Raw genomic sequence first — 19,908 nt, forward strand, 5'->3', positions numbered from 1 at the left:
TTAGAACTTCGATCTTATCTTCCTTAATTTCGAGTGACTTGGCAATGAATTTAATTTGATAGATTGATTGGGTAGTCTACAGCCGTGAGGATTTTGAGCCTATTGTCTTTCTTGTGTGTGCATTCACCTATCATGATTTCCACTCTAGAACTTGTTTTGATTCTTGGTTGAGGCTATATTTGTTCATGCATGACTCAAACATGATTAAGGCATTCTTTCTTGTCCCCATTTAGCCATTTTGTTATACAAAAAAAAAAAAAAAAAAAAAAACAAAAAAATTCAATCAATCTCTTTCGCTTGCCACTTAGAGCCATCAGTTTTACCCTTCATTCTCATACACCCTTTTTGGACCTTCCAACCTTAGGAAGAGGAATAGTAAGTGCATTCTAGTGAGAGAGATTGAATTCATCGAGCAAGTCATAAGGCCAAAGGCCATTTGCATCCATGAAAAAGAAAAAGAAAAGCAAGAAAAGGATAGAAGGGTGAGAAGGAGCGTAAAACGCACTCACCTCTTTCGAAAAAAAAAAAAAAAAAAAAAAAAACTTGAAAATTGATGAGAAAAAGAAGAAAGCAAAGTTGAGACAGAGCGTAAAACGCACTCAACCAAATAAAGATGCAATGTTCTTCATAACGCTTGGAAATTCTATCTCTTGATCTTAGAGTTGCATGAAATGTTTTCTCGACCTAAGGCATGTTTTCCTTCATTGTTGTCTTTCCATTTCTTTCTTCCCCACATTACAACCCTGAATAAGTCCTTTTGATTTGTGGCATGCATTTGACATGGATAGTGGAGATTGAGAAGATAAACAAGCTTATGGTAGTGGAATTGTGATTGGGTGAATTTGAGCGAAACAGTCACCACCACCTCTTGAGAGATTTTTGAGCATACACTTGTCCTGTGAGAGGCTTCTACTTTTGATTTGTCTTATTGGATGAATTGCCATGTCACTTGTTTTCTTGGAAGTAGAGGAAAGATGATCTTTGAATGATGAATTCTTGAAGACTTACCTACCTTGCATCTAATTTGTGTTTTTCCACATTTCTATTCTTGAGTCATAGAGTCTAGTGTTTTGCCCAGGAGTGCAAAAGTCTAAGTATGGGGGAATTGATAGCATGCATATTTATACCATATTTTGGCATTTCACCTCATTCTTATTAGGCCATTTGAAGCAATTTTTGCTGATATTTGATTGTTTCTATTTTATTATGTTTCAAATTGTCCTTACACTATTTTCTATCTTACCTCTACTCTATGGATCCAGGCTTTAGGGAATATTGGATGGGCTAGAGAAGTGGCTCAACTAAAGGAGCTTGGGCCAACTAAAGGAGCTTGGGCCTACTTTCAAGGAGCTTGGGCCTACAATAAAGGAGCAGACTTGGGCTCACTTGTTTTCTGTTGGGCTAGGCCCAACCCTAGCCTCCCTAGCCTTTCCTTTCTTGGCCATGTATTTAAGGCCTCTTAGCATTAATTTTCAGAATATCATCATATAGATAGAGAGGAGAAAATAGAGAGGATTCTGCCCATTTTTGTTGTTGTAGCACTTTCCTGTTTTTTACATCTTTTGTTCCATTTTGTTTTCCTTTCTGTAATGATAGGCTAGAACACTTTGTAACCGGTTGTGTGTCTTGAATCCATGTGGAATTTGAGTCCCGGATGAGCTACAAGAATCTGGTTTGTTGTTTGTTTCTTATTCATTTCTATTTGGTTTAGTTTGAGCAGATTTGTGAATGCATGGAGTTCATGGCAGGTTTGTGTGAACTTGCATGGTTTCACTTTCTGTTAAATGCTTAAGAGAATAGAATGTTATAGCCGGTTGGTATAACATCTCGGAAATGAATATTGTGTGCTTGAACGGTTGTTCTTGCATAGGTCCGGATAGGTTGAATAGAGAGTGAATGGTTGCATTTTGTTTGCAAGAGATTTCTGCATTCATTTTGTTATTTCCAATCATTCTAATCCTTGGACGGTTGTTGGGGATGCTTGAGTTTGTTTTCCGGAGATCAAAGCATCTAGCAAACCAAGATATATAGAGTGGACAAGGAAGATTTCACATAGGAGACAAATACACAGCCGGTTGCACTCCTCTTATTGATTTTTCGTCCATCTTCATCTTTCTGTTTTGCCAATTAGTTTTCTGTCAAAACCCCCCCCAAACAAACTGTTATTGGTTATGTTGGTTCTCCTTTGTTGGTAGAAGAAAGTGAGGCTCCTTGTGAGAGATGACCTAGGGTGCACTTTGCTGCAAACTAGAGAAGAGATGCAAACATAGATCTCTATTTCTGGAGCGGTTCGATAGCCGGCCACCCATTTCATTTAAACCTCTTATTCAAACCATTCAACCTTTCATCAAACCCACCCATGATATAATACCCCATATTTTAGTGAAGATGCCACGTATCTTTAGTGAGTTTAAAATATCGAAAAATATGCTTGAAATGGAAACAAGTGACCGAATCGATCGTAGGGAGTGCCCTAGAGCTTAGATACCTAAGGACAAAGGTATATTTTTTATAAGCGTCTTGAGACGAGATTTATGACGCTGAAAGAAATCAGATCAGAGATGATTTTTCGGTTAAGCTAGGTTGTAGCCTGAAAAGACCGAATGATGATAAGGACTTCCTGGAAATCATACATATCGAGAAATTTTGAGTTATTAATTTTGAGATTTTAAGTATCTCGATAAATTTGATGTTTGAGGGTGTAAATATTATTAGAGAAGTATCCAAATGAAATAAGGATGAAATTATAAGTTCATGTGGTAAAATATTAAAGTTGAGGACTTGAAATAAGGGCCAAAATGTCATTTGGAAGAAGTTGGGGAATTAGCTTGGATTTCAAAAGTTAAATCCATTATAGTTTTGGATTTGAAAAGCCATTCAAATATATCTTTGAGTCTTTGGAGTCCATGGCTTAGATGGTGACAAGTGGCATAATGTGATTGGTTGAAGAAATCTATAAATAGGCACCATGGGTTGTTCTCAAATTATTCCAATCAAGTTTGAGATTTGAGGTACTCTAAGAGGAGGAGCTTGCTCAAGAGAGAGAGGAGGAAGTTCGACAAGAAGGCAGGAAAAAATCGAAGGAGAAGCCGGGGAGAACGAGCCTCATCGGAGTTACGAGCCTTCGCCAGAGTTTGCCAAAATCAGTCAGAAAAAAGTGAGGTAAGTCTATTTTTTTTTTTTTTGATAATCCTATAGAGGTGGAAGAGAGGGTCGCGTAAGTTCAAACGGGGGTCAAATCAGAGTTAAAACGAGGGAGATATGGCTGAAATACGAAAGCGACACAATGTTGTCCGAATTTGGTAGGTAGCGCATGAGATACACGCGCCGGAAGTGGCTGCGCATGAAGGCGCGTGGGCCACCTTCTTGGGACGCGTGAGGGCACATGAGAGATCCTTTTTCCATGAAATTTTCCAGTTATGCCGTTTGTAGTGAAACCGTACCGTTTAAGAGATAAACCAACAAGGTGAGACTCCTATACTCCAAATCCTATTTTTTATTCTCTTATGAGAGACTTCTATTGCATGAGATATGTTTCATGAAGTTCTTATACATAAACTCTTATTATTCTCTTCGTGAAATCATGTTGCATATATGAACTGTATTTTTTTGAAAAATATATGCTGTTGGTTTTTAACTGTTGCATTTATAAAATTTGTGTGGCCATACTATTATACTTATTTGTTCTTGGCCGAGGGAAAAAGTCGGATATCCCTCGAGAGGCGCTATGCATGTGCCATCGAGAAAGCTCTCGTAGGGAAGACTGTGAGTCTAAGGAACAACGGATGTGGTGCTTGCCTGAGTGCTATGAGGTCGGGCCAAAGTGACATGGTTAGGGACCTCCCGAGAGGCGCTATGCGTGCGCCATTTAGAAAGCTCTCGTTGGAGGAGGCTAACATATTCACGAGGCACTTCGAAGTAGTTCTCGTTATCTTCTCATACATTTTATACCTGATCATGCATCGATATAAACCGTTTTTGGAGTTTCTCACTAGAAGATTCATCTTCTAATTGGACTATGTCCCTGGAATATTCAAACGTTCCAGGTTCGATAAGCGGCTCTAAGGGAAAGGAGGTAGCTGAAGAATAAGTTTAATTTGCTGTCTGTATCATGTTTAGAATATCTTTATTTATGTGCGAACCTATGTAATTTTGAATATGTTTAAGATGTTTAGTTATCACTTGCTAGCGATAATGTCCTTGTAATATCTTTTGTAGATATCTTGAACAATTTTATGATAAATAAAGCATTATGGTGGTGAACCATATCAGGTTCGATCTAGCTTCTGCATTTGAAATTTTAACGCATGTCTTAGCTATTGGATTATTGGGTTTGTTAAGCTAAGAAGGTAAAAATTAGGGTTTTTGGGATATTGTGTGATGTATGATAACTTTTGTGATATGAAACATTTTTATATTCCCAAAATCCTAAGTTATAGCACGCTCAAGAAATTAGGGGTGTTACAGTTGGTATCAGAGCGAACCTAAGGAAAAGTTCGCATGTGGCTAGATGAGCAAAGCCACTGTAAGTTTTGGGAATTAGGATTTTTGAAATATTTAGTGGTATAGTCATGTTGTTTATTCAAATTGAATTGAACCATGCCGTGATGATTTAATAGATCGCCCTGTCTTCTTGCTAGATAGTGAATACAAGAAGGAACAGGCGTGAGAGAGGTAATGGCGAAGAAAACAACACTAACCCGCATCCAGGAGGTGGTGTGGGAGGTTAAAGAGATGCATGAATCGACCTCGGTGAAGGCCAAATTGATAGGATCAAGAGAATCCTAGAAGGCATGGCTGGGCGAATTTTGGAGTTGCAGCCTGAGCAAAGAAGAGTAGATGCTTTGGAGAGGTATCTACGACAAAACCCGCTAGTGTTTCGAGGAAAACTGGTAGACGACCCCGCAATCAGTGAATACTGGTTTGACCAGACCAAGAAGATCCTACAAATATTGAGAATCTTGAATGAGGACAAGGTCGAGTGTGTGACCTATATGCTGGAAGAGGAAGTGGCCCAATGGTGGAGGTCTATGCAGTGAGCGGTACCTAACCGAATAGGATCTTAGGGGTTGGCAACAGATGTAGAAGTGGGGGAGGCACCCTAGATGTCGTGGGAACGGTTTAAGGAACTATTCAACGGGAAATTCTTTCCCACTTGTTGGAAGTTGGCTAGAGCTCGAGAGTTTATGAACTTATGCCAAAGGCCAAATATGTCTATGGCCCAATACGAGGCTGGATTTTTGTGGTTAATCAAGTATATGCCGCTGTACGGGATGGACGATGTGGAGAAGGGACGAAAATTCTTACAAGGCTTGTGGATCGAATTTCAACAACTGATGAGCTTGGTCCATGTGGAGTCTTATGCATATATAGTTTTCAAAGCTATGACGGCCAGGGAGAATATGACGCGGGTGGCAGAACTAAAGGCCACAACTGTTCAAACTGGAGGACAATTAGAGAAATCCCACTCAACTATGGGACCTTGGGATGGGAAGATCGTGAAAAAGGGAAATGCGTGCTTTAAATGCAAGAAGAGGCACCCGGGAAAGAGGTGCGATGGCCACAGCATTGTCTGTTACACCTGTGGACAGCCTGGGTATACTTCCAGAAATTGCTCGAAGGGAATGGTCCAAGAAGGTAAAGCCATAGCAGCAACACCAATGAGCATGATTTGCTACAATTGAAACCAGCACGAGCATATCTCGAGGAATTTCCCGAAGAAGAAAGAGTAGCAGCTAAAGATTGAAGAAGGAAAGGGGACCAGACAAGGGCAAGTCTATAATTTCACCAAGGAGGACGTAGAGGCGAATCCTGCAGTTATCCAAGGTACTCTCTTCATTTTGGATACTCTTGTGCATGCATTGATAGATCAAGGGTCTACTCATTCTTTTATATCACCTAACCTTCATTCAAACACACCCAAGCATTCGAATGCATCTCATCTCATTCGAATGATAACCTTTTTAGTTTTAAAACTATTCATGAATTCAAATTGATGCACCTATTTCATTTAAACCTCTTCTTCAAACCATTCAACCTTTCATCAAACCCACCCATAACCTCCATATAAATCCACTAAACCCATTTTGGTCTACCCTCAAACATCATTCAGTCATCCATTTGAAGATCAACTGGTTGTTAAAGTGGGAGTACAACACTTGATCATTCGAATCTGGGGACTGTCGCATTCGAATTTCGTAGAAAGCAAACGACCGAGAGGTAAGGAGAAGTTACATTGTTTAAATTGAAGATTTCATTTGTTGGGTGAAGGAGTTGTTGATGAGAGGGAGTAAAGGAGATTGTTTTGAAGAGAAGAGGATTGATTAGTTGATTAGAGGAAGACGAAAAAGGGACAGAACAAAAAACTGCCCACCAAGTGTTTGACAAAATTTCACAACCAATTCCCTAGAACAAACACCCACAATTCGACCATGCCTCCAAAACATAAACAACCCAAGGTTGTAGGAGAAAGTTCAAGAACCTCAAAAAGACTAAGAAGAAGAGAAGAGCCTCCTATTGATGAACCCATAGAACAAGACCCACCCTTTTCAAGCACTAGGTTCATTAGCCCAATTGCATAACAAAACTACAAAGAGGGGTATGCCAAGCGTTCGATGCTTTGTGAGAGAGGGATTGTTCTAGACCAGTTTGAGGATCTATCATGTGATTTGTTGCCATTAATTTTTGCCAAAGGATGGCAGGCATGGGTTAAGTTTCAACATAAGGCCATCATTCCCTTAGTCAAAGAATTTTACGCAAATTTGACTAGTAGTAGGGATGACTCAAGGAATAGATGCTTGACCACTGAAGTGAGAAAAGTTAAGGTTGAATTGAGGCCCTTGGACATACTTGGAAAGAACCCCAACGAGCCCATGATGAGTCAAAGGTGCACTTAGGAAAGGAAAATTTATCCAAAATCATGATTGGTAAAGATGATGCTGTGTGGTTAGGTCCTACCCTCCCTAAAAAGAGTCTGTCTCCAAAATGCAATATTTTACACAGGTTACTTTTTTCACATTTCATGCCTCATGCATTCACCGCTACTATCTTAGTTAAGTAAGCCATTTTCATGGGAAAAATGATATTAGGGGTACACATTGTCTTGGCTAAGCATATTTTTTATACCATTGATTCGGTGGTCAAGAATGCATTAGGAGATGGAGGATTGCCATTTGGGGGGTTTGATTACTTGTTATTTGTTAAAGAAGGGAGTGAAAGAAAAGGTAAGTTTTGCAATTATCAACCCTATTGACAGGATTAGCCCATCATCCACCCGTAGAAGTAAAGGACAATTCAAGAGATTGGAAGCCCTAGTTTTGGAAAGATAAGAACCTTCAAGGGGCCAATTCAAGAAAAAGAGGCCCATCACAAGAACCTCCACCACATGAGACCCATCCACAGATGATTATTCTTTGAGAGGATTGTATATGTTGGTAAGGAACATACAGGAGAGGTAAGAGGCCATGTTTGAAGAACTGAAAATGAGGTAGAAAGTTATATACTCAGGCATGATGAAGATGTATGATCACTACAGGGAATTGGATCAAAAAGTGGACCAACTACTTGACTCATCAGATGAAGAATTACCATAACCACCATAAAAAGTTGGTAAACCTACTAAGACTGAGTTAGCTAAGGCTGAATCTTGTATACAGAAGACCGTTACCTTGTGGCAAATTCAAGAAAGATACCCCCCTCCTCCCGTGACAATGACACGACCTCAGCCCGAGCCACAACCCTTTAGCTAGCAGCCTCTTCCCTCACCTGCCTATTTAGCCTCTGAGTCAGCTCCAGTAGATCTAGAGTCTGATGCCCCTTCATGCACTAATGCTCCATCTGCTCCCACTGATCATCCTCCTGCTGAGCTCATTCCGAAGACCACTTTTGGTGACTCCACTGAGGAGTACACCGCCTCTGATGATGCCTCAGATGGCACTGAGTAATCATAGGATTTTATTTCCATGTTTAACTTCTATTAGCAAACCTATGAACTACAAAGTTTAATTGCATTTCCTTTTGAATAACTAGATTGCATACTCTATGCATTAGACTGTTGTGCTTGATGCTTTGGATTCACAAACTAGCTATATGAATGTTAATCTTTTTGCTTGAAACCAGAAATGTATGAGATTTAGAATAAGGATTAGGACTGCTTAGGATATTCCAGTTTGCTGATTTGTCTGGATGGCATAAAATAAAATTGTGGTTAATTGATTAGTAAATTGCCTAAGTTCTCAACTTAAGGGAGATTTGTTACCCTAGTGAGCATTTGACCCTTTAGCTATCACTTCTGAGAGAATAAAAAGCTTACTTTGAATTCCATTTTTCTTGCTCAAATTTTCATTTCAATACTTTCAATACAATAATTTGCTTTGAATGCCATGGTGGTTGTGGTGATTCTTCATTTGATGAGTCAAGTAGTTGGTCCACCTTTCGATCCAATTCCCTATAGTGATCATACATCTTCATCATACCTAAGTATATAACTTTCTGTCTCATCCTCAGTTCTTTAAACATGGCCTTTTGCCTCTCCTGCATGTTCCTTACTAACTTATACAATCCTCTCAAAGAATAATCATATGTTGGCCTCTGTGGATGGGTCTCATGTGGTGGAGCCTCTTGTGATAGGCCTTTTTCTTCTTAAACTGGCCCCACATAAGGTTCTCCTCTTTCCAAAACTGGGGCTTCCAATCTCTTCAATTGTCCCCTACTTCTACAGGTGGATGTTGGGCTAATCCTATCAATAGGGTTGATGACTGCAAAACTTTCCTTTTCTTTCACTCCTTTCTTAAACAAATAACAAGTAATCAACCCCCCAAATGGCAATCCTCCACCTACTGATGCATTCTTGACCACCAAATCAATGGTATCAAAAATATGCTTTGCCAAGTCAATGTGTACCCCTAATATCATTTTTCCCATGAAAATGGCCTGCTTAACTGAGATAGTAGTGGTGAATGCATGAGGGATGAATGTGAACAAAGTAACCTGTGTACAATACTGCATTTTGGAGACAGACTCTTTTTAGGAAGGGTAGGACCTAACCATACAACATCATCTTTACCAGTCATGATTTTTGCTAAATTTTCCTTTCCGAAGTCCACATTTGACTCATCCTGGGCTCTTTGGGGTTCTTTTCTTGGAATTTGGAACATATTAGCTATGTCCGAGGGCCTCAATTCAACCTTAACTTTTCTCACTTCAATGGTCAAGCATCTATTCCTTGAATCATCCCTATTGCTAGTCACATTTTCATAAAATTCTTGGACTAAGCGAATGATGGCCTTATGTTGAAACTTAACCCATGCCTACCATCATTTTGCAAAAATTAATGGCAACAAATCAAATGGTGGATCCTCAAACTGCTCTAGAACAATCCCTCTCACAAAACATCAATTTCTTGGCATACCCCTCTTTGTAGTTTAGTTATGCAAATGGGTTAATGAACCTAGTGCTTGAAAATGGTGGGTCTTGTTCTATGGGTTCATCAAGAGGAGGTTCTTCTCTTCTTCTTGGTCTTTTCGGGGCTCTTAAACTTTCTCCTACAACCTTGGCTCATTTATGTTTTGGAGGCATGGTCGAATTGTGGGTGTTTGTTCTAGGGAGTTGGTTGTGAAATTTTGTCAAACACTTGGTGGGTAGTTTTTGTTCTCTCCATTTTTCTTCTTCCTTCAATCAACCAATCAATCCTATTCTCTTCAAAACAATCTCCTTTACTCCCTCTTATCAACAACTCATTCACCCAACAAATGACATCTTCAATTTAAACAATGTAACTTTTCCTTACCTCTCAGTCGTTTGCTTTCTACGAAATTTGAATGCTACAACCCTTAGATTCGAATGATCGAGTGATGTACTCCTACTTTGGCAACCAGTTGATCTTCAAATGGATGACTGAATGATGTTTGAGGGTGGACCAAAATGGGTTGAGTGGATTTATATGGGGGTTATGGGTCGGTTTGATGAAAGGTTGCACGGTTTGAAGAAAAGGTTTAAATGAAATGGGTGCGTTGATTTGAATTCAGGAACGGTTTTAAAACTAAAAGGATTATCATTCAAATGAGATGAGATGTATTTGAATGGTTGAGGTGTGTTCGAATGAAGGTTGGTTGATTCGAATGTATGTTCGTGTTTCAGAAGGATGGGCCGTGGGTGATTCGAATGACTGTGAGAATGTTCGTATGTGTGTTGTGGGTTTTTAAAGGAGTGAACAATTCATTCAAATGAATTTTGCTCTCATTTGCATGAATTTCAAACAGTAACCCAATTTGTGAAGGATTTGTACAGGGCATCTGAATGCAACAGTGTTATCATTCAAATGAATTTCAAAGACATTCGAATGTTTCAGAGGTGATTCGAATATGTTATTCGAATGTTAGCAAACTTTCAAAAAAAAAAATCATATTTTTTCTAAAATTTAACACACAATCATATATAATCTCCTTAGCATTTTTATTAAATTACTGCTCCAAAATTTAGCTAAGGCGACTAAAAGAATTTTTTATTTTTGAATGCTATTTTGACTTGAAATATACAAAGATCAACAGTTTTTATTTTGTCGATTTCCTAGTCATCTCATCTCTCTGGATCTATAAGATCCATGCTTGTTTCCTCCTTGGGTAGGAATTCATAATAAGCTTTCAATCTGTGCTTATTTACCTTGATTACTTGACCATTCTAAAGATTCTCTATATCATAGGCACTATGATTAGAGAAAACTCGATTTTTAAAATGTCTAGTCCATCTAGACTTTAGCTTTCCAGGGAACAAATGAAGCTTAGAATCATACAAAAGCACATGTTAACCTACTTGAAAATTCTTTCAGCTAATATGTCTGTCATGTAAGTTCTTGATGTGCATTTTTGAAATTCTAGCATTTTCAAAAGCTTCATTTCTTATTTCTTCCAATTCATTCATCTGCAGTCTTCTATTGTGGCCTATTTCATTCATATCTTCATTTATTTTCCTAATAGCCCAATAAGCTTTATGTTCCACTTCTACTGACAGATGACATGGCTTTCCAAATACCAACCTATAGGGAGACATGCTTAAGATTATTTTGTATGCCGTTTTGTAAGCCCATAGAGCTCAATTAACCTCAAAGACCAATCTTTTCGATTTGAATTGATAGTCTTTTCCAAAATTCTCTTTATTTCCCTATTGGCTAATTCAGCTTGACCATTTGTAACACCCGGTGTAACCGGTGTTAAGAGAGCAGGGAAGGAAATAAGTAAACTTCCAAAAATGCCCTTGAGGAAGTGATGATCCTTGAGATGGAGAATGCCCATGAGAAGGGTATTTTGGTAATTTGGATAGAGAAATCCAATAAAGGGTATTTTGATAAATTAAAAATAATTCCTATGTGGAATTAGGTGTGTAAGTGAATAAAAATCCCAATTTGGTATTTATGTGGAGATATATGGGATAATAAATTCACAAAGAGTATTTAGGAATTTTGGAATTTAATTCCATAAAGAAAATTTAATTTTGGAAATAGGGAAAATGGTGGATGTTAAATTATTTGAGGAGAATAATTATATTTTCCCTAAGTTGTGAATTAATGTGGTAATGCCACTTGGAGAGATGAGATTAAACTTGGAAGCCAAGGTTAGTGTCTTGTTGTGACACTTGGCATTTTGTGGTTCAAGTATAATTGGGTGAATTAATTAAATGCAAAAGAAATGTTAAATGGTCTTTCATGCATTTAATGAGAGGCATGATTGTATGGATTAAAGAAAATCCAAAAGAAAATGGTAAATGGTCACCCATTAATGCTTGGAAAATGGTGTGATTTATTTAAATGGAAAATGAGGGATTTATGTCTTTCAAGTGGTCTCCCATGTGATGGTGGAAATTAGTCTCATTAAATTGAATGGGAAAGAAATTAATTATGTCTCTCAAGTGTGATGGTTATGAAAATGGTCTTAATTAAGTAAATGAGAATTAAATGGAAAATTCAAGAGATCTAATGGATGGGATGTATTCTTGAAATAGAGAATAAATCCAATGGTGGGGATTTAAAGAGAAGAAATGGCATGGATTGCCATCCTAATAAAAGTGTGCTTTCTTTTAATGGTGGAGATGAAGTCTTGTAAAGGCAAAGGTAATCCAATGGGTGAGATTTAAAGGAAGGAAATGCCATGGATTGTGTTAGTTTGGAGGGTGAGAATTTATTCTCACCAAATAAATGGCTAGGATGCATTCTTGAAATATGAAAAAGCTAGTATAAAATGGCAAGTGAGGAAGTCTTCTCTTCCTTTGGCCATTAGGAGAAAGAAATGAAGAAGGAAGAAAGAAGAGAGATATGAAGAAGTCTCTCATGGAAGAAATAAATGAAGAAAAGAAGAATGTAAGTATTCTTCCTTAGGCTTGTTTAAGTTTCTTCCACTTCTTTATTTGGTAGTTTAGCTTCTTTAAATTTTGTTTTAAGGAGCTCTTAAGGAGAAGAGTGGGAAAATGAAGCTAAGTGATTTTTTAAGCTTCAAAGAAAAGAAGAGGTTCTTGAGAAAGAACAAAGGTTGAAGGCAATGAAGCAAGGAGATTTTTAAAGATTCAAAGAGAAGAATGAGGTAAGGGATGGCCCCAAGTAGTGGAGGCCTTGCATTGCATTGTAAGTAGGTTGCATAAATCTTTATGTATCTCTTTGCATGTTTTATTTGTACATGAGACCTATGGCCATGGGGGTGGGAAAAAAGTGGTGGGTTAATGCCTCAAACCATGTTGGGTTGTGAGGATGGAATAACCTAACCATGCTTGCATGCATTTGCTATTACATAGACTTGTTATGCTTGTATTTACTTTGCATATGCACCCTTACTGAGCTTTGAGCTCATGAGGTTTTATCCTCCCCTTGTAGGTTATTCTTATGTTAAAGAAGAAAAGGGAAAGTGCAAGCTTGTGGTTGGAAGCTCTTGGTGAAATTTATTTGTTTGTTGTAAAGTTATGGCTTGAGAAGCCTAGGTTTGTGGTGTTTAATTTGTGGCTTAATGGCTTAGGGAAGCCTATTATTGGTAAGTGCTTCATGTGATGTATGTTAAGGGTTTGCAAGGGCTTGTGAAGGCCTAGAACCATGAATGTAATTTATTTGGAATAAATTGTGAGGTTGGAGAAAAGAATTTTTGTTGTGAAAATAGGCTTGGGAATTGGAAATGTGGAGATTTTCAATGCATTTTTTTGGAGTGAAATTTCTGGAAAAATTATGGGTTTAAATGCCCAAGAAAAAAAAAATGCAAGAGCAGTGAAAGGGGCAGCAAGCAGCAGTCCCGCGCGTGGAGGCAGGGCCGCGCGCGGGGGCGGGCGGCAGCGGCTGCCCCGGAGGAATTTTGGAATTTTGGGAAATTAAGGGGCATTTCTAAATTGATTTTGGGCCCTGGAGGAATTTTCAAAATAAATGGATTTTTAGGGCATTTTTGGAGAAAATGCCGAAATTTTGGAAAATTGAAAATTTGAGTTTTTCCTCCAAATTTGGTAATCAATCAATGGATTGATTTAAATGGTGATTTTGTGGAGCCCGGTAAAAAAAAAATTCTTGAATGGGAAAAGAATTAAAAATAATTGAGAAAATGGCGATTGGGCATCGGAATGAGATTTTCTTTATAGCCAATGCGGTGAGGCTAAAGCCCAAATTCTGCTAGAGAATCCTGGGATTCTGCGAAGGGAAGGACGAGCCTAGTTCCCACCTAGGGCGTTTCATCTTGAAACATGGTCCATCCTTCGCCAAAGGCCGGGCAGGTGGACAATTCGGGCGATTGTTCACGAGTAACACCCGTAAGTGGGAGCGGGGCGTTACACCATTGGTTTGGGGGTGATATGGCGTGGAGACTTTGTGCACTACCCCATACTTTCTCATGAGCTCTATCATTGGTATATTACAGAAGTGTGATCCTCTATCACTAATGATGTCACATGGCATCCCAAAATGACTAAAGATGTTTTCTTTCAAAAATTTTGCTACTGTCCTATGGTTATTGTTTCTAGTTGGTATGGCCTCAACCCATTTGGATACATAATCAACAGCAAGCAGGATGTCCTCATATCCAAATGAATTGACAAACGGACTCATGAAGTCTATTCCCCAACAATATGCATATATATTTTTGAATGTACTCTTGAGGAGTTGTTAAAAGAGTGAAGTTGAATGTACTCCTAAAATATGCATATATATTTTTGTGGTCATGGTATCTAATGAATTCAATGAGGTTGGTTTAAATTAAGTTTTCCTCTCGGATGTCCTATGCTAATGAGATCTTCAAGAGTGGGCTGTTACAAAAACTCTTAGTTACAATATCTCTCAAACAAAATACACAAGTGTTAAAACAAGATAATACAATTGATATATGTAACCTTTTGTGAGAGAAAAAGAAAGCTTAAGAACTAATGAGAAGAATAAATACAATGGTGAGCGCTTAACACTTTCTTTTTATTCATTATCCCTTTTTAGTGCTTCCTTGGGCTATATTTATAGGCTTTTTTAAAGTTTGAAGAAAAACTAGTAGTTATTAATCGTTGGAGGCTGCAAAAATTGGCCATAAAAGAAATTTGAGATAAAAAGTAGTCAACAGGCTCATAGAAATGGTCAACATGGACGAAAATGGTCGATCAACTTTTATACAATAGCTATCAATCGAAGCTGGCTGAGAGCGTACATAACACCAGTCAACAAGCTTGGAAAGTCGATCAACACCTCAAGGGAAAACACTTTGGTTATATGTTGATGGAATTCTCATACGAGATGGGTGTAACTAATCATTGGACTTGAGGTTGTCACAGTCATCTCATAAGAAGACTGGTATGCTTTGACATCATTTTAATGGGCCTAGATAAAAGCTATAGGTGGGTGATCGTTGGGCATATCGTGAGGCTTATGGAGATAGGTGCATAACCAAGATGAGACTCATCTATCCCTTGATAGAGGATGATGTATCTAGGTCCCCTTCAGTGGATATTCACTTTAAATCCATGGTCATAGTGAAAGAGATCAATAAAGATTTATTGATTCACTTCCTATTGAGTGAAGATATCCGAAGGACAGAAGAAAACTCATGTGATCGTAATCAAACAACACATTGCCAGACTTGAGATCACAGAAAATACATTAATAAGAGGATCGAATTACACGGTAACCATGCTCGTGAAAGATTGTTTGCTGATTATGAATCCTTTTAAATAATTGGATAGGCATGACGCCTTACTAGAGGCCAATCTTGTCTTGTGTGTTCATACCGACACATTGCTAACATATTCAAAAGCCTAATAAGTCATACGAAATAGGTACGATCCCTGCCTTAAACCAGGAGAGCGGACGTATGGTTAAGTGGGACACTTCGGTAAGAAGTTGTGTCTTCGTAGGTTCTCACATAAAAAGAACAAATAAAAGTAAGGATTTCGATATGACGAAGGGTCGTCATAAAGGAAATAGTTTCTTAGAATAGCAATTAATTAAATTAGAAAAAAGTTTCTAATTTAATAATTTTCTATTTGTTAGAGTGGAAAATAAGAAATAAAATATATTTGGACTTAAATTAATATTTGGGCTAAATAAAGTATTTTGACCAAATATTAAATTAAATTAATATTTAGGCTAAATTAGATTTGAGTCAAATATTAAATTAAATATTATATTTGGCCTTAAATTAGATTTGGACCAAATATTTTATTTAAACTTATTATTGGATTTGGACCACTTAATTAAGCTCCTAGTTGGACTAGGATAAATAGATCAACCCATATCCATTAGGATTTAGGAAACCTTAGAAAGCCATGCTCTTCTATAAATACCTCTTTATGGATTGTCCAAATTATGGAATGGTTTTTGTGTTTTTTCAAGAGTTAGAAAAATTTGCCATTAACTCTCTCCGGTTTCTTTTAGCATCGAATCGAAACAGGAGGTTCTTTTCGTCCATACATAAGCCATGAAAAAGAAAGGGAGCTAGCACTCTCATTCAACTCTTATCGCCAACGGACACGTGCTGCTTATCACGAGTTAGAGGCTAAATGCTTGGGTGGCTCGAATCTGCAAACGACTCAAAAATCTAAAGGTTAGATTTATTTTATCATGTATGTGATTGTTTTGGTTTCAACGTTGATCCAATCGATGGGATTAAGGTAAGGTTCAAAATTTTTTAACTACGCTACTTACCTCATAGCAATCTTACTTTACTTTCAGTGGTATTAGACCCATTGTCAAATTTTTTTAATTCCTTACTTGCAGATTCAATTATGTTAATATTTATTAAATAAATAAATATTGTTGTGTTTGTATTTTTTTTGGACTGCAAAACATTTCTTGTTAAAGGGAAAAAAGATCACGTGTGACACGAAAAGGGCAAAACGGGGATGCAAGTGCATACAGATGCACCGGAGGATCAAAAGGAGCGGCCAGGAGGGGCCTGTGCAAGTGGAGGGAGTGGCCAGACCTACCCAAATGCGTGCAAGGAAGATGTATGCACTTGTAACCTAACACAAAGGAAGAGACATAAGAGGTTGATTTGATACAGACATTAAGTTAGGACTATTTTGAAAATGAGTTCACACATGAACTTTTGAAAACAAGTCGTGAGTTGGAAGAATTAGAGGAGCAACTAGATAGGTCCAGCAGTGATTTTGTGTTAGCATTGTTCATGATGTGCTAGACTTCGTGTAACGACCCGACCTAGGGTCTAGAGTATGTTGGCCTTGGTGGTTGTGTGCTATATTTTGGTAAAATTGATTTAGAAGGTTAAAAATATTCTAAGTGTCGTGAAAAAATGAAAATTAAATGAAAGTCATGTGAGTTGAATAATCAAAGTCAAAGGGAGTGAAAGGGGTGGAAAGTCAAATGCAAAGGGTGTGAAAAAGTCAAAATAAGGTCATGAGAATTGAGCAGAAATGGGGCTCTCAGCTGGGTGTGTGTGTGTGGATATATATATAATTATCTCTATTTAATTTAATGGAGGAAAAAGAAGAGTGACAAGCATGTAAATAGTAGCAAGTGCAAGGGTAAGATGGAAAGAATAAGAAGTATAATAGGGAGGCTTAGTGCAATTCTTCACCATTTTTCCTCCTTCTTCTCCTAATCCTTCTTCTTCTTTTTCTCCACCGACTTTCCTCCTTCATCCCCATCTTATTGATGCTGAAGAGAAGATTGATTGATGAAGTAGAAGGCGTCTTGCTGGATTCGTGAGCTTGGTTTGTTGCTTGTCTTCTTTTTCAGACTCATTCAACCATTGAGGCAAGTTCCTATCTCATCTCTTTTTCATCGCAAATTCTTCTATTGGAATCTTGTTGTTGTGTGCCTTGAATCTTTTCCTCCTTTGTGATTCTTGAGACATCCGTTTTCGGGTTAAGTTTCCACGGAATGAGGTTTTGTACAAACATGGTTGGTTGCTATTCGTGCTGTTTTTCTTGTATTTTTTATAAATCGTACCTAGATTCTAAATGGGGACTTGATTCACCCCATATTTCTAAAAGGAATGGCGTGTTATTGCTAGGGTGTAGTTGCGTGTAAGAATTTGGTGTTGCTTGCATGTATTTTGGGTGTTATATGGGTTGTTCGTGGCTTAAAGGGTGTTGTTTGTCGATCATTTTCCATAATGTGTCGATCGTATAGGTGTAGAGGGTTCTGTCGGTTGACGATTGCCTTAATCAATTGATAGTTTGGGTGAAAAAGCCTCTGTCGGTCGATAGTTTCCTTCCTATCGGTCGACCATTTTTAGCCTTCACGGTATGTGCACGCTCCACAGTTTTGGGCATAACTTTTTGTAGAAATATCATATTTATGACCCGTTTGTTGCGTTATAAACTAAACTCGATAGGCTTCAATTTGGTTCATATTTGAAACTATTTGGACATGTTGTGTGGTATCTTATTATTTCCAAAATATATTTAGATGTTCTTGGCCAATTTGTGTACAACTATTAGCGTGTTTGCACGTGGGGGACTTGGGAGCATTTAATGCATAGAAATAAACACGCTAGATCAAGGATATCTCATAAAATCATCCTTGAATAAGACAATGATCACCAGTACTACAAGAATTCCTAGTTGCATGTTACGATGGAAATGAGAATACATATCTCATGCATTAACATATATGTGCGAGTTATATAATGGTGGTGTGCCGTAGATTTCCAAGGCAGTGCGTCTGGGCATTCACGCTATGGTGGTTAGTCCATTGTCATTATGGCGGTTAGTCTATTGATACTATGGGGGTGAGTCCATTAACAATATGATGGTGAGTCCGTTGACACTATGGCAGTAAGTTTGTTGACACCATGACGATGAGTCCGTTGACACTATGGTGGTGAGTCCGTTGACACTATGGTGGTGAGTCCGTTGGTAGTATGTTTGTATATTACTATGGCAGTGAGTCTATTAATATTTCCACTCATGGTAGAGAACCCTTAACACTATCTTATTCGTGTTATTAGCATTGTCATTCCATCTTGGTGAGACGATCTTGCAAATGATATATGTTCATGCTATTTTTTACTCCTGTGACTTGTACTTGCTATTGGTCATTATGATTACCATTTATTCAATTGTGATTATTGTTTTATGGCCCCGCTTTGTTATGATCTATGCTTGTTTCATAGACTTGCAGAGCCTTGTGACTTATGTTGTTTCTTACGCCATTCCAGGTAAAGATAAAGAAAAAGCTAAGGAAGGTGACAGGTATAGCTGCTGGTGAGTCTTGTAATAGATGTGTACATATGTCTTCCCAACCTGTAGATCCTTAGGGGTTGTTTTGAGGGTAGGGAGTCGAGTTCTATTTTGTTCTTTCCTTTAGCCCTTTTAATATTTTGTAATGTATGAGCAGATGAGCCCGAACATAACACTGTATTGATCTGGAGATGTATATGTGTATAAGTGAAGTTTTATGATTTTTATATTGTTTATGTGGTTGGCTCTTATTGGAATATGTTCTATACCTAACCTTTAATGACTTTCTCATGGATCTTCTTTGCTAGCAGGAGCTTTGAGAGGTGGGCCGTTACACTATGAGTCCAGAGCCTCTCAGATCTTTGGAGAGTAAGCACCTACCATCTTCAAGCTATCCACCCACACCTGAAATGAAAACACTATCAAGTAACCTCAAATATGCATTCCTAGGTGATGGGGAATCTCTCCCAGTAGTTATATCATCTAGTTTAAGCTCGCAAGAAGAAAAAAAAATGATAAATCTATTAAGGGTTCACAAAAAGGCTTTAGGATGGACTGTAGCAAATTTGCATGGGATCAACCCCTTGACCTGTACACAGAATTTTCTTGGAGAAAGATGCAAAGCTTGTTTGACAAATGCAAAGAATTCTAAACCCGAACATGAAAGAAGTAGTAAGATGAGAGGTGCTCAAGCTGTTAGATGCTGGCATCATTTACCCAATCTCTGATTCCAAATGGGTTAGCCTAACTCAAGTTGTTCCTAAACAATCCAGAGTGATAGTAGTTAAAAATGAAAACAATGAGCTAATTCCAAGTTACATCCAAATAGGATGGCGAATGTGCATTGATTATAGAAAGCTTAACTCCATTATAAGGAAGGATCACTTCCCACTCCCGTTCCTGGATTATGTTTTGGAAAGAATAACAGGTCAAGCATTCCACTACTTCCTAGATGGATATTCAGGTTACAACCAAATCGAAATTGCTCTAGAGGATCAATAGAAAACAACTTTCACCTTCCCATTTAGCACATTCACATACAAATGCATGTCATTCGAACTATGTAATGCACCCGCCACTTTTCAAAGGTGCATGATGAGTATTTTCAATAAGTTGGTTGAGAATGTTGTGGAGATTTTCATGGATGACTTTTTTGTCTATGGAAACACTTTTGAAACTTGCTTGGAAAATCTAGAAAAAGTTCTAACCCGATGTGAAGAAATGCACCTTGTTCTCAATTGGGAAAAATGTCACTTTATGGTCACTCAA

The sequence above is a fragment of the Diospyros lotus genome, chromosome 4 (genome assembly GCF_014633365.1).
Source record: "Diospyros lotus cultivar Yz01 chromosome 4, ASM1463336v1, whole genome shotgun sequence".
Classification (NCBI taxonomy): domain Eukaryota; kingdom Viridiplantae; phylum Streptophyta; class Magnoliopsida; order Ericales; family Ebenaceae; genus Diospyros; species Diospyros lotus.